At 41.3% G+C, this 13,239-nt stretch overlaps 1 protein-coding gene and 1 long non-coding RNA gene across 10 annotated transcripts in view; one reads left to right on the forward strand and one right to left on the reverse strand.

The window, feature by feature from the left end:
* Positions 1–4,908: 4,908 nt before the first annotated feature.
* Positions 4,909–13,239, forward strand: part of PPP6R3 (protein phosphatase 6 regulatory subunit 3) — a 2,530,957-nt gene continuing 2,522,626 nt past the window's right edge. For 7 of the 9 annotated variants that reach the window (XM_069624114.1, XM_069624109.1, XM_069624112.1 and 4 more), the window contains exon 1: positions 4,909–5,010. The gene's annotated coding sequence lies outside the window, so the exon portion shown is untranslated. Of the gene's footprint in view, positions 5,011–5,124; positions 5,257–13,239 lie in introns of those variants that run through there. The other 2 variants (XM_069624110.1, XM_069624108.1) reach the window with 2 other exon arrangements.
* LOC138503970 (uncharacterized) overlaps positions 9,736–13,239 on the reverse strand; it is a 63,696-nt gene continuing 60,192 nt past the window's right edge. The window contains exon 3 of the long non-coding RNA XR_011279741.1: positions 9,736–9,826. This is a non-coding gene — a long non-coding RNA (uncharacterized lncRNA). The remainder of the gene's footprint in view (positions 9,827–13,239) is intronic.

A 13,239-nucleotide genomic window follows, 5' to 3' on the forward strand; every position in this document is an offset into this window, starting at 1 on the left:
TGTTCCTCCAAAACCATCAAAGACCACATTGACACCCTTGCTCCTGTCCCGATCGATTTCTGCAACCTCACCTTCACCTCAGGAGCCTTCCCCTCCCTTCTGAAGCACTCTCTTGTGCACCCTCTCCTCAAGAAACCCACAGCTGACCCTTCTTGCCCGGCAAACTATCGCCGATCTCCGTCACTCCTTTCCTGAGCAAACTCCTGGAAAATCTGGCCATCTCGAAGCTTAACCTTCACTCCGATTCTGTTGGTTGTCTTCATGACCACCAGTCTGGCTTCAGAGATGCCAGAAGCACGGAAACTGCTCTCATGAACATCCGTGACAACCTGCACTCCAACCTTGACTGTAACATCCCATCTGTCCTCATCCTACTCGATCTCTCATCTGCCTTCAAAACGGTCAACCATACCATCCTGCTCAACCATTCCCATGACAACCTCGGTATCACCGATCAGGCTCTGGCCTTGCTGACTTCTTTCCTCGCTGATCGACCATCCCAGGTCCAACTTGGGTCCTTCCTTTCCTCTATCTCCCTCTCTACCTGCGGTGTTGCCCAGGGGTCTAACCTCTCACCTAGGCTTTTCAACCAATACCTGGCAACTCTCGTCCATTGCATTTCCGCTCTCTGCTCCAATTTTCAGTGGTATGTGGATGACACTCAACTCATTTTCAGGCTTCCCTCGACCACCTCTTCTCCTTCTCTCATCTCTAACTGCCTGTCTGCTATTCAGGAGTGGTGTGCCGCCAACAATCTTTGCCTTAATGCCACCAAGACGGAGATACTCCTCATCGGCACACCTCCACCCTCCTTTCCTGTCACTCTCTCACCGGCCTCCCTTTGCCCTCCTCCGACCCCCACCTGCGAGGCTAAGAACCTCAGGGTAATCTTCGACTCCACGCTTTCCTTTTCTGCCCACATCTCTGATGTCTCTAAAAAGCCAAACTTCCAATTGCACCTCCTCAGAGGTATTCTGCCTTTCCTCTTCTTCCCCCAGAAGCTCACTGTCTCTCGAGCTCTGGTTCTCTATAGGTTGGATTACTGCAAAAGCCTCTTTCTAAATCTACCTGCTTCTACTTTCTGCCCTCTGCATCTCATCCAAAACAGGACTGCAAGACTTGTCCTTGGCCTCAAGCCCTGGGATCGTATCTCTCCAGCCCTGAAATCTCTTCATTGGCTCCCAGTGGCTGCAAGGATTAAATGTAAGACCCTTTGCATTGTCCACAAGGCTTTCTGGGGCCTGGGTCCAAAATACCTTCAACTCTCCCTCCGTAAATAGCTTCACTCTCGAGCTCTTTGCTCTTCCACCTCCAACTCCCTCAGGGTCCGTCGTCTCTCAAAGAAACAAGCTGGGACTAGATCTCTGTCTTCGGTTGGGGCCTCCCTCTGGACAGCCTCCCTACCACTCTGAAACTTGAGGAGAACCATCTCTGGTTTGAGAAGTACCTCAAGACCTTCCTCTGTGCTTCTGCCTTCTCTCCCCTCCTGATCTGTTCTGCTTCGGCATCGTGCACCTGGTCACCCTCTTATTTCGGGCACAGGTACTTGCCCACCCTGCCACGTACCTGCACTGCCTCTTGGCAACCCCTGAAATTGGGTCTGTGTCTGTAACCCTACAGCCCCCCTATTCTCTGCACTTATCAGACACCGCCTGTCTGTGCCTTAAACCGAGCACTTGCCACTTGTGGCTACAATACCACTTGTTGTTGTTATATTCTTTTTCTCATCACTTTCCACTTCTCCCCTCCCCCCTGCAATTCCTCCTTCCCTCTCCCCTGCACTTGCGTGTTCTCAATGTCACTGGGCCTAGTAAGATCGCTGTTTTTGTTCTCCCTTGTTCCCCTCCCTTGCTTCGTCGCAGTCTGAAATAAAATATCAAATACCAGCTTCCATTGTGAACTTGATTCTATCGTGTATTGAATTCAGGTATTCAAGGAACATTTTCAATTGCTCACTGGTGCCATTCCATATGAAAGACCTCATCAAAGAAACACTAGAGAAGGCTCTGAGGAGTTAGTGGATTAACTCCAAAACAAAGGCCTTTTTGACTCAAGAGTTTCTCATCACCCCTGTGTTTTATGGACTTCCTTCGCTAAGATCCATTGTAATGCCGTTTATATATACCATGAGATATTCAAGTCAGAGTCACCACATATCAAGGATCATTAAGAAAAATTGGAGACTTCTTCAGCTCGATAGACAGCTCAATAAACTGTTCCCCAATCCTCCAATGATTGCCTACAAAAGTGAAGGAACTTTCGTGATCATATGGCAAAGGCTGAAAAGCCAAGAATACACAACCAACCAGTGCTTCGTAAGCGTAACAATTGTACATTCCCATGTTTAAGTTGCAACAATTGCAACAACATAATTAAAGGAGCATATGTGAAACATCCCTGCACAGGGGCTAAGATCAAACAGAGATTTTGCACATGTGATTCAAGTAACATCATCCATGGATTTAGCTGCCCATGTGGCATTTTCTGTGTGGGGCAGACTACAGGACGAGCCAAAGAAAAGTGGAATGAGCATAAAACCAACATTAAAACCTTTAACAAGTCCCCCGTTTCTAGACATTTCACAGAGAGGAGACATACAGTAGCACAACTTTGCTGCATACTACTCAAAGTTGTGCACAAACCCTGCAGAGGTGGTAATTTAACTAAGAAACTCAGACAACGTGAACTGGTATGGATTGACAAACATGATTTCTCCAACCAACAGGAATGAATGAAGAATTTTACTTGGGGGCTTTTTTGTAGGCCACCATTCAAATTATATCCAAATATACACAGTGTCCTACGCTCCCTTATCTTATGACATTGTTTTGTGTTGCTAATACGATCTGTATGTACCCCCACTACTGTAAGTTATGAGTCTTTCCAAAATCATCAACACACCAGGAATAATGCTTGGAGATGTTACACAATATTTATGCCTTGAATCACGGGTACTACAAGACTGTAACTGTATCTAGGGGAGATTATTCAACTGGATTTCAGTATCAGGAGTGCGACTTGGGTTACCAAAGGAACCCATGGCAGGGGTCCTAAGACCCCTCCCTCACATCCTGTCTACCCAGACTTTCAGGTGCCTTAAGGAGGGCTTCTGTGCAGAAGCCCCGAAAAGACGGCGAGCAAAGGGACCAAACCTGGTTTGACGCGCATAGTAAAAAACGAGAAAAGACTTTAACAAAAAGAAATGGTGACTAAACCTAGCCGGAGCTGAAATAAAATATATTTGGTCAAGCGGGTTTATGTTCGAGGCTAATATAATAACCTAAAACAATACCATGGTTATACAAGATAACCGCGGTATGAAAAATAGGGTAGTTACCACTGCCACCAGCCAAGTCTTGATGTAAAGGGAGCGAAACAGTGCTCCAAGAGAAACAGACGAAAAGGGATGAGAATTAACCCTTTCCAATACTCCATGTAAGATGGAATGTACTGGGTCTGTGGTTTAAAGAGACTACATAAAGTTAATGGCAACTTTACATGTTTCTGGGAGACAGTCTTAAGTCAGTCCCAGAAAAATGGAGTCAGTGGAAGTCTAAAAGACAACCCTGTGTCACTGCACTGAAGGTGCTGTGTAACACACATAAAAATGATGCTCATTGAGTAGCTGAGGCTCCAGTGCCCAAGATCAAACAAATGGTAAAAACACACACAGCAAAACACATGTAAGAGTGGGAAAACGGCTCACACTCTTACCAGGTGAAAAAAAGAATCCCTAGAAATCCAGCAAAGCTGCTGAGGGGCTCATTAGGTAAGGGAAATCAGCCATTTATGAGAATTCTCCCTAACACTGACTGAAGAGGAAAAAAACGCATGTGATTTTGGCCGTGTTGAAACTTTTGTTGCAAATTCAGATAAGGCTTCACTTGGCTATAAGTGGTTGTAACTGAAGCCTTTAAGTGGCTGGAGGATTGCAGATGAGAATGAATGCCAAATTTAATGCATTGATAATTGCTTCTTAATGACTGACATTTTTTTATGTTTGCTTTTGTGTGTGGGTGATTATATGTATTTGATAAATGTGCTCTCTTTTTGGCGAAAGGTTTCCTAAATTGTAAACAATATCTTGCCAAATAAAAAAAATACATAGTTGTATGTTGTTATAGTGCAAATGTGTATTATTTATTTTCATTTTAATCATATTTTCTGTAAATCATATGAATACATATTTTTATGTGTAAAAGATCAGTGTATTGATCAACGCACAATAAAAAGTATATATATAAATATATGCATAAATGTTCTTTAACAGACATACGGCAAACTACATACAAACCTTGTTCAGAATTATAGAAAAAGTGAAAACCTGGAAAATGCGGGCATGGATCCCGCAACCTCTCGCATGCTAAGCGAGCGCTCTACCGTTTGAGCTAATTACCCATGTCGAAATGTTTTGTGGTGGAGTCATATACGTAACAACAAGGTCTGTTAGCATTTTTCTTAACTAGCTATGTGTTAAAGTAACCCCATTCTTATTTCATAAAACGTTCCTTCCCTGTCCGCCCATTAATTGACGCCTTTACGGTCGCTTTTTCAGTTGATTGGCTAAGTTACACGTTTTCGGGCAAACCCTAACCTGCTTCTGGTTGGTCAAGAGGGATGCCTGTCTAAGGCTGACGTCGAGTTGTTGCTGAGGCGTTGAAGCAAGCGACGGTGGACGACCGCGGCCGGCGATTGGCGGCGTGCAAAATGTTGACCTCCATTGAGGATTCCGGATGGCCTACGTCCAATAAACATCGTAGTGCACGACCGAAAAGACTGACAACCAAACGACCAATAGCGTCGTAATAGTTCGTTGATGTAGATGAATGACATCAAGATTGCCCAGTCAACTATGTTTCTAGTCTATGGATGCGACTGATTGGCTGACACTCAGGTATAACATTTGTGGGCGGGTACTGGCGATAGTTGACATGTCCGCCATCTTGGAAGCTATGCTTTGGTAGAGGGTTGTTTTCCCGCCTGAGTGGAACAAGTTTTGATGGTCACCAGGTATTTACCGTCCACCACCCCTCCCCTTCCACAGTGAGCGCCGCCTCAGGAAGAGGGCCCATTTTCAGGGCGGGGCCGAGATTATGGAAAATTGAGGGAAGAAGCAGGGTGTTCAGCTTTCTCAGGGGAAGTGCACCTTGCACCCATTTCTACTATGTTCCGGTGTCCTTTCATGCAATTCAGGGGGTTGGGTGCACACAGTCTTTAATGTTATTGTTGCAGACAAAGAGTCACTGTTCAGAAAAGGTACTTACTGCTAAAAAGCACATTGTTGTGTGCAATGAGTCGCCATGCTACAGCTTGTTTTCGTACTCCGGGTGAACACTTTCCGGACCGCGGTGTTCATTTGTTTGTCCCCTTTTCCCGGTAGATATGATGGAAGTGACGTTTGTGTGTTATCATGTCAAACTTCTGCTACCTACTTTTTGTTGTTGGTTTGCAGTCACTGTTTGTTTTACCTTCTTCCCCGTGCATCACACTTTTGCCCCCCCCTAGTAACCGCTGCCCTCTCACCCACTTCTTCTCTAGTGACTGATGGCCACTAGTTACTGTCGACCGCTCGGCTAATCACTTTTTCTGTCACCCCTCTTTGACGATTGACCCATGCTGATCTCCCTCCACGTCCTTAGTCCCTGCTGACCTTTTGTGGTATTTCTCGCCCCAGCTCGCTAGTGTCTTCTTATCTCGCCCCATCTCTTTAACCGCCCCCCTTTACTGCTCGTATGAGGAGACCCATCGATCAGGCTGGATAGTTTACGGATTTACAAATAATGCTGAACAAGGTATCTGTTGGTCTGGATTGACCCCATTCCATTTACCAATTGGTATTTTCTCTCACCTGCTCCATCTGCCATGCCAACTCAAACCATTCTTCTGTAAATCCCCATGAGTATGTGCTGTGTTGTTCATATTGTACCGTGTATTTGCTATCGCGTTTGTAGTGACATGTATAGTAGGCAAAGATGCAAAGTCGGCTGTTTTTAGAAAATGTCCACCATTCAAGGAAAGCGAACAAATGCTCTGAAAACTTTTTTTGTATATAGCAGGATTCTGCAACCCTTTGCTCCCCAAATGTTTTGGATTATAACTAAGGTTCCCGGTTTTATGGTATGCATTTTTCGGCCATTTCAGTCTGTATTTACCTGTATATACTGTTTAGGCTCTTTTGTTTTGTATTTTTGCACATTTATTTTTTGTCATATAAAAAGATAATTTGCAAACAGTATTTCTGTTCAAATAAAACATGTATTTATTAAAGCGCACACGCAGCTAAATAGGAAAGAAATGTTAGCTCCACCGTTTCCATTACTACAAACGGTTGCTCCTGTGACTACTGCTACATATGTTGTTAGCAATTTGAAGAATGTTAATGTTATTTGTATACAACTTTTACAGTCTCCATGCTGCCAATCTGAAATGCGATTGGCTAGTGATGTATGAGTGGCATCATAGAGAACCAGACGGGTCTGGTTTCCCCCCTCAATTTTTATAAATACAGACAGAAAACAGACTGATTTCTGTCCGTATTTATGTCTAAAAATCAGTGAAAACTGGAACACTTAATTATAACCAAAGGTGGCATAGTAAATGGTGAGAGGTCATGGGAGTTGTACTCCAAAGCTGATTTGCAGTCACTGGTTGCAGACCCTGCTATTTGTGATTGTTGTTTAGTGTATTCGATCATCTCTTGTTCATGTGTAGTCTACTTGATGCATTGCAGTTGATTCTTTTGGAAACTAAGATAAATGTAATTTTTTGCGTGCAAAGTCGGTTGACCTTGGCTATGGAAGAAGTAAACCATTTATTCGTGATTATCTATTTATGCTTCAACAATGCCTGCGACTGTATCTTTTGCTTTTTTCTTACAGTCGCTAAACTGTTTGCATCCGGGGACTTGGCACCATGGTCCTTGTATATGTAATTGCCATACTTAAGACTGCATTGGTCACAATTACTTGGAGCAATTTAGCTCCTACTTTTAAAATTGAATTGTGCCAACTCCCCATTCCAACCAGTGACACGCAAAAACCTTCCTTTGCAACGTTAACTCTTGGAATTGTAGGGTATTTTGTGTCGATTTGGGTCCTAGCGGTATTTTCTTACCGCCAAAAATAAAGTAATTCAGCAGTAATCACTCCTTGCATTCAGATTGGGTTTGGTATTAGAGTAATATAGTGGATATGCATTATTTCAGTACACAGATACATTTAAAGGGGTAGTCCAGCTAAAAAATTTGTTTAAAAAAAAATACTAGCACTTTTTTTTTAAAACTTCCTATGTAAAATTTTGAGCTATTCAAGCTCAAAATTCGCAAAAGCCAGCACATGGGCGCATCCATTTTGTGAAATGGATGCCCGCCTGTGCTGGCTTTTGCGGCACTAATGAAGGAAAAGCCAGCCAGCTGTAGTAAACAAAAGCTACCGCTGGGTGGCTTTTCCTTCATTGGTGCTGTACGCGGAGGACGGGGACCGGAGTCCAGAGCAGGAAAGCTGCAGCTGAATCTCGGTAAGTGCTGTTTATTTTTTTAAAAAAAAAAATAAGCACTAGCTGTGTTTTTTTTATTTATTTTTTTTTTTTCCTAAGTTTTCCGGGAAAACTTAGAAATAAAACCGCAGCTTTAAAAACGTTGTATTTGTTTGCGGTCGCTTTTGAAGCGACCGCAAACATAAATACAACGTTATTGTGTTTGAAAAACCGCAGCGTTTTCAAACAAACCGCGTTGTTTCTGCCTGCTGTGGCTATCACTTTGGGTCTCCGGTGCTCCCCCAGATACATTTAATTGGTATGCATTTCGTTGTGGTATAGTGATGAGCATAATTTCTTTGTTTTATTGTGGCCCCAACATACAAAACCCCTTTCTTTTGTTTAGACTATTCTTGTGATCTCTAGAGGCCTCAGGCTTCTACATTATTCAAGAACACCACCACATTTTCACATGGAATGCCACTTATGGCTGTTATCACTGACTTATCTACACCAGTGAGCTATGCTTCCATAAAGTATTCACAATAACATGTGGTATAATTACTCATTTATTTACATTAGTGAAACTATTTCCAGAGGCCTCTCTGCTGACTCGTATACGTCCAGCAAACTATTTCATTATGTTCCACTCAGAAATCACACACGGATATATACACTGAGTGGAACCACGCACACAGCTATTTATAATTGCTCATAACATTACTTTATCTGCATAGAAACTTGGCGCTTAAGCATCATTCCCTCTATGGCATAATATTTTGTTTAGACACCAAATGAAACAGAAACAATAATACTTTTAGGCAGACTGTGTTATCACAATTTCATTTTACAATGATACATTACCATTCGTGAGACAATCCTCTTCTGAAATAAAAAACGAGAAAGACAAAATGCAAGAACAAGAGAGAAAAAATTACATTGTTTTGCCTTCAGCTGGCAACAATAAAATGTGTCATTTGAACACTACGCTGCCAGTCTAAAATAGGTCTCATGCACATACTGCACCCTCCCTTTCATACAAGACAATTACCAGCGAGTTGTAGCTGTTTAGCACGCGAACTCCCCGGACTGGTCGCTTTCTTTAAATGGCTCAAGGCTTTCCTTCAAAGCACCCCAGCAAGGACATGCAGTTCTGATCTGCAGTCTCTCAAGCCGGTGCTTATCGACTGGAATCTTCAGCCTGGGAAAGTCAGCAATGGACTGGGACGGCACCTCTCAATCAGGAAATCCCATAGAAACTCCAGCCAGGTCTTCCCCGGAACTGTGTAAAATGTCCTCTGCCTTTCTTCCTCCCCGAAATGTACCAAGAGACCTCTGTTACATCCCTTAAGGTGATGTGTCACCAATGAAAAAGCACAATAATCCATCCTCCTCTTTTAACAATGGCTTGGCTTATATGGTTTACAAACTGTATCTACTCATTTCCTGGCATGCAGATTTCGCATCCAGCTAACCCAGTGAACCGAGGAAAAAAAAAATGAATCCAAGTGTACGTTTAAATGACTTTCAGAGCCGGTCTTTTCCACCTATTGTTGCACTGGAGGACACATTATGATGTTATTTGATTAGAATCATGTTAGTACTGTTAATTATATTAGTTCATTAATCCTCTGTGTCTCCTGCAACAGAGGCATTTCAGGAGAAAAGAAAATGGTGCAATTGCTTGTACCGCATTATAGCAATACATTAATCCCATGCAATGGGGCTCTGCTCCCAAAACACACTAATCCTACATATCCCCTCCTTTTTCTGAGAAGTTTGGCAATGGTCCAAGCCACAATTGGAAGAAATCCAACTTGCTCCCTTTCTTCTTTTTTTAAAATGTAACAATCCAATACAATTAATATTCAGGTGTGAAAAATGAAAATTGAAAAATCACTGTTCAATCATCATAATATTAAAATTCCTTTTTTAGTCCATCAGTTCTTATAAAATGTTCTATATTTTTCTTCCCAATGGAAGTGTCCATAGTCCAGTGTCTTTTTTGTACTGGAGTTCAATCACAAAATAATAAAACAAATAACTAAAACAAAGAATTATCATAACAGATTAAAATAATTAATTAAAATAATAAATACATGTAACTCCATACTCCAGGACAATTGTCTGCCTTTTGATATGTCCCGACCAGTGATTTCACATCATTTGGTTCATTCGGGTACTCTTCCATCTTGGCACTCTTGGATCCTTTCCCCATAGAAGTCATCACTTTTTGGCATTCCGGTTACTTTGTCTTCACCTCCACCCAGAGGCAGGCATCTTTCGATCTTCATCCAGGGGACTCCAGGACTCCATCGTCTCCCGTGACCTCCGGTACAAATATGTTAATATTCTAAACCAAATAGAAAAGAAACAAATTAAGTACGTAGCACAATAATAACTTTACCCTTTTGCCAAAAATAAAACATGCTTTGTAAAATATTTCGCCCTTTTTCCACTTGCTTTCTGAAATTAAACATAGGTTAAAGAGAAAACAAACATATATAAAACAGTATTCAATATTTAATATATTTTTACACCAATACCATACATTTTAGCTTCAATTATTTTTATATATATTCACATATATTAGTGTTTGTGCCATTATCATAATCAACCATCTTTATTTAACTTCTCTGCCTCTTCTAATGACTAGACCCATTCACTTTACCTTATGTTCAAGGAACTTTGTTTAATCTCATGTTTAGGGTGACATGGTTTTATTTGATTTACATGAACAAACTGCTCTGTTGCTGTTTCACCTTCAGTCTTCAAAATTTTATAGACCACAGGAGAGACCTGATCTATAATTCGATATGGCCCCTGCCAGGCTGCTTGAAATTTGGAATTTTTCTGTTTATCTTTTCCAAAATGAAATTTATACACCTGATCGCCCACACAATATTCCTTTACTGACATCTTTTTATCATAATATGACTTTGCACTGTCAGCAGCTCTTTTTAAATTTTTCTGTACAAAAGAAAATGCATGTTGTAAATGCTTCCTCAGTTCATCAATGTATTCATGAACTGTGGATGCGCTCACAAGTGTTTGCTCATGTGTCCTGTATAGTAGGTGTTGTGGTAACACCATTTTCCTACCTGTCAAAATTTCATGAGGGCTAATACCTGTTGCTTTGGCAGAAGTTGATCTGATTGCCATCAGAACCAAAGGTAAGCGTAAATCCCAGCTGGAACCTGCTTCTGCCACAAATTTCTTTAAAATGTCCACAACAGACCTATTGCTGCGTTCAATTCCACCTGAAGACGCCGCCCGATATGCGATATGTAGCTTTCTCTTCACACCCAGTATTTGCCATACCTTACTCATTAGAGCACTTGTAAAATGACTTCCTCTGTCTGATTCTATTCTTTGTGGCAACCCAAATCTTGAAAACGCATGGTTCACCAGCAATGTGGCTGCTGTTTGCGCACTACAATCTAGTGCAGGAATACACTCAATCCACTTCGACATCAAACATACCACACTTAAAATATACCGGTCCCCCCTGCTCGACCTCTTTACAGGCCCTACATAGTCTATTTGCAAATCTGACCATGGAAGAGTTAGGTCTCTTTTCATTAATGGAGCTCTATGCATTGGTGAATCAGGTTTAAATTGGGCACATACTAGACTTCCTCTAGTATATAATTCTACATCTTGGGACATATGTGGCAAATAAGCATAATCTTTTAGTATTTCCATTGTTTTCTGTGAGCCTCTGTGGCCTGCAGTTATAGCATCCATGCGCATGGTGTAGCATTAACCCTCTGAATGAAAGGGGTACCACCCACTATATTTGTCCTGTTATGGACTCTCTAATCATGAGTCCATCTTGTAGTCTTATTAGTTTTTTATTCTTTAATAGCACCCTCAACTCTTCTTTTCCCATACAATAATTTTCTGTTAAAGGGTTTTGTTCAGGATCTATGAAATGATTATAATAGATTCCCAAAATTCGATCATTCTTTTGTGCCTCAATCAGATCTTGATCTGGTGTATCATAACTCCACTGTACCACTGGTTGATCTGTCTCCTTTGGTGCATTAGAATTTGTTACTGCATCAATTTGTATTTCACCCAGTAAATGTTCAATAGGTAGCAATTCTCCCATCACAGCCCCAATTTTAGCCAGGTGATCTGCCTTATTATTTCCCTCCTTATCCTCTCCTGGAGTTTTCAAATGCCCACGAATTTTCCTCCAGTATATTGTTAAATCATTTTCTGACACCAATTTGTCTATGGCTTGTATAATTTTTCCATGTTTAAGTGCCTTTTTATTGTATGTGATCATGCCTCTCGCTTTCCAGCCAGGTAAATATTCTACAAAGCTATTTCGTGCGTAATCAGAATCCGTCACCAGGACAATTTCACTGAATTTATTATCAACTGCAGTAGCAATTGCTTTATAAATGGCTGCCAATTCCGCTACCTGACTGCTCCTAGCACCAATTCTCATCCCTATACTTGGGATACCTTCACACTTCAACCAGACATTCCCTATTCCTGACACTAGTTGTTTATCACTGTCATTTTCAATGTGAAAGGCACAACCATCAACATATACAGTTGGCAAGTCTTTGCATGTTTTTTCATCAAAAGCTTTGTGTGGTGATTGTTCAAATTCCTGCCAATTAGGTTCCACTTCTATTTCATGTGATACTGGTTCAGCTGCACAGTCATGTAAATCTGCTAAACCTTGAGCAATTGGGCTTTTTCTATTTTGGCCATATCTCATTTCTACAGGAAAACCCTGTAATGCTAGCGTCCATGAAATGATTCTGGACTGCGCTAAATTACCTGACCTAATTCTTTTACTCTCTAAAAATTGCAAAGGTTGATGATTTGTCTCAATCACCTTTTCTCCCTGAACAATGGGGCGGAAATGTTGTAGCGCCCACACAGTGGTTAATAGGGCCTTTTCACATTCATTGAATTTAATTTCAACTTGGGAAAATGCCTTACTTGCATATGCAATGGTTTTGCGATTCAAATCATGTTTTTGTGATAACACTGCTGACATACAATGTTCAGAGAAACCTATTTCTATAAAGAATTCCCTGTCCTTTATGGGATATGCTAAACATGGTGCCTTTACAAGACATTCCTTTAATTTAGCCACTGCCTCAGACTGCTCTTTTTCCCATTTCCAGGGTGTATTCAGTTTAAGCAGTTTGGTCAATGGTTGAGTGATTTCAGCATAATTTTCAATGAACTTTTTGTTATAGCCTGTCATTCCTAATAGACTTTTTACCCCTTTCACATTTTTAGGATCTTTTAGTTTCTGTATGGCCTCTATTTTCTTCTTTTTTGGATTTAGTCCATGTTCAGTCACTTCATGGCCTAGAAAATTCACCTTTTTCTTGCACTATTGTGCTTTTTGTAAAGATACTTTGGCGCCTGCTTTCTGCAATTGGCCAAGAACTGCAATTGGCCAAGAACATGTCTTATTTCATCAAAATGGCTTTTCAAGCTATCATTTTTTATCAGGACATCATCCACATAAATTATGGTTCCTCTTTCTGCTGCATCAGGAATAGCCTTTCTCAAAAATATGCCAAATTCACTCCCACTATTGACATACCCGAATGGAGTTCTAACCCATGCGTATTGAGTCTTATCAAATGAAAAGGAAAATAAATTCTGTATCTCCTCTGCCAATGGCACACACCAATAGCCAGAGGTGAGATCTAATGTGGTGAACACTTTTGAACCATGTACCTGAGCTAATCCCTGATCAATGAATGGCAGTGGCCATCTGGATAC

This window comes from Ambystoma mexicanum, chromosome 11, assembly GCF_040938575.1.
Source record: "Ambystoma mexicanum isolate Mex_15411 chromosome 11, UKY_AmexF1_1, whole genome shotgun sequence".
NCBI classification, from domain to species: domain Eukaryota; kingdom Metazoa; phylum Chordata; class Amphibia; order Caudata; family Ambystomatidae; genus Ambystoma; species Ambystoma mexicanum.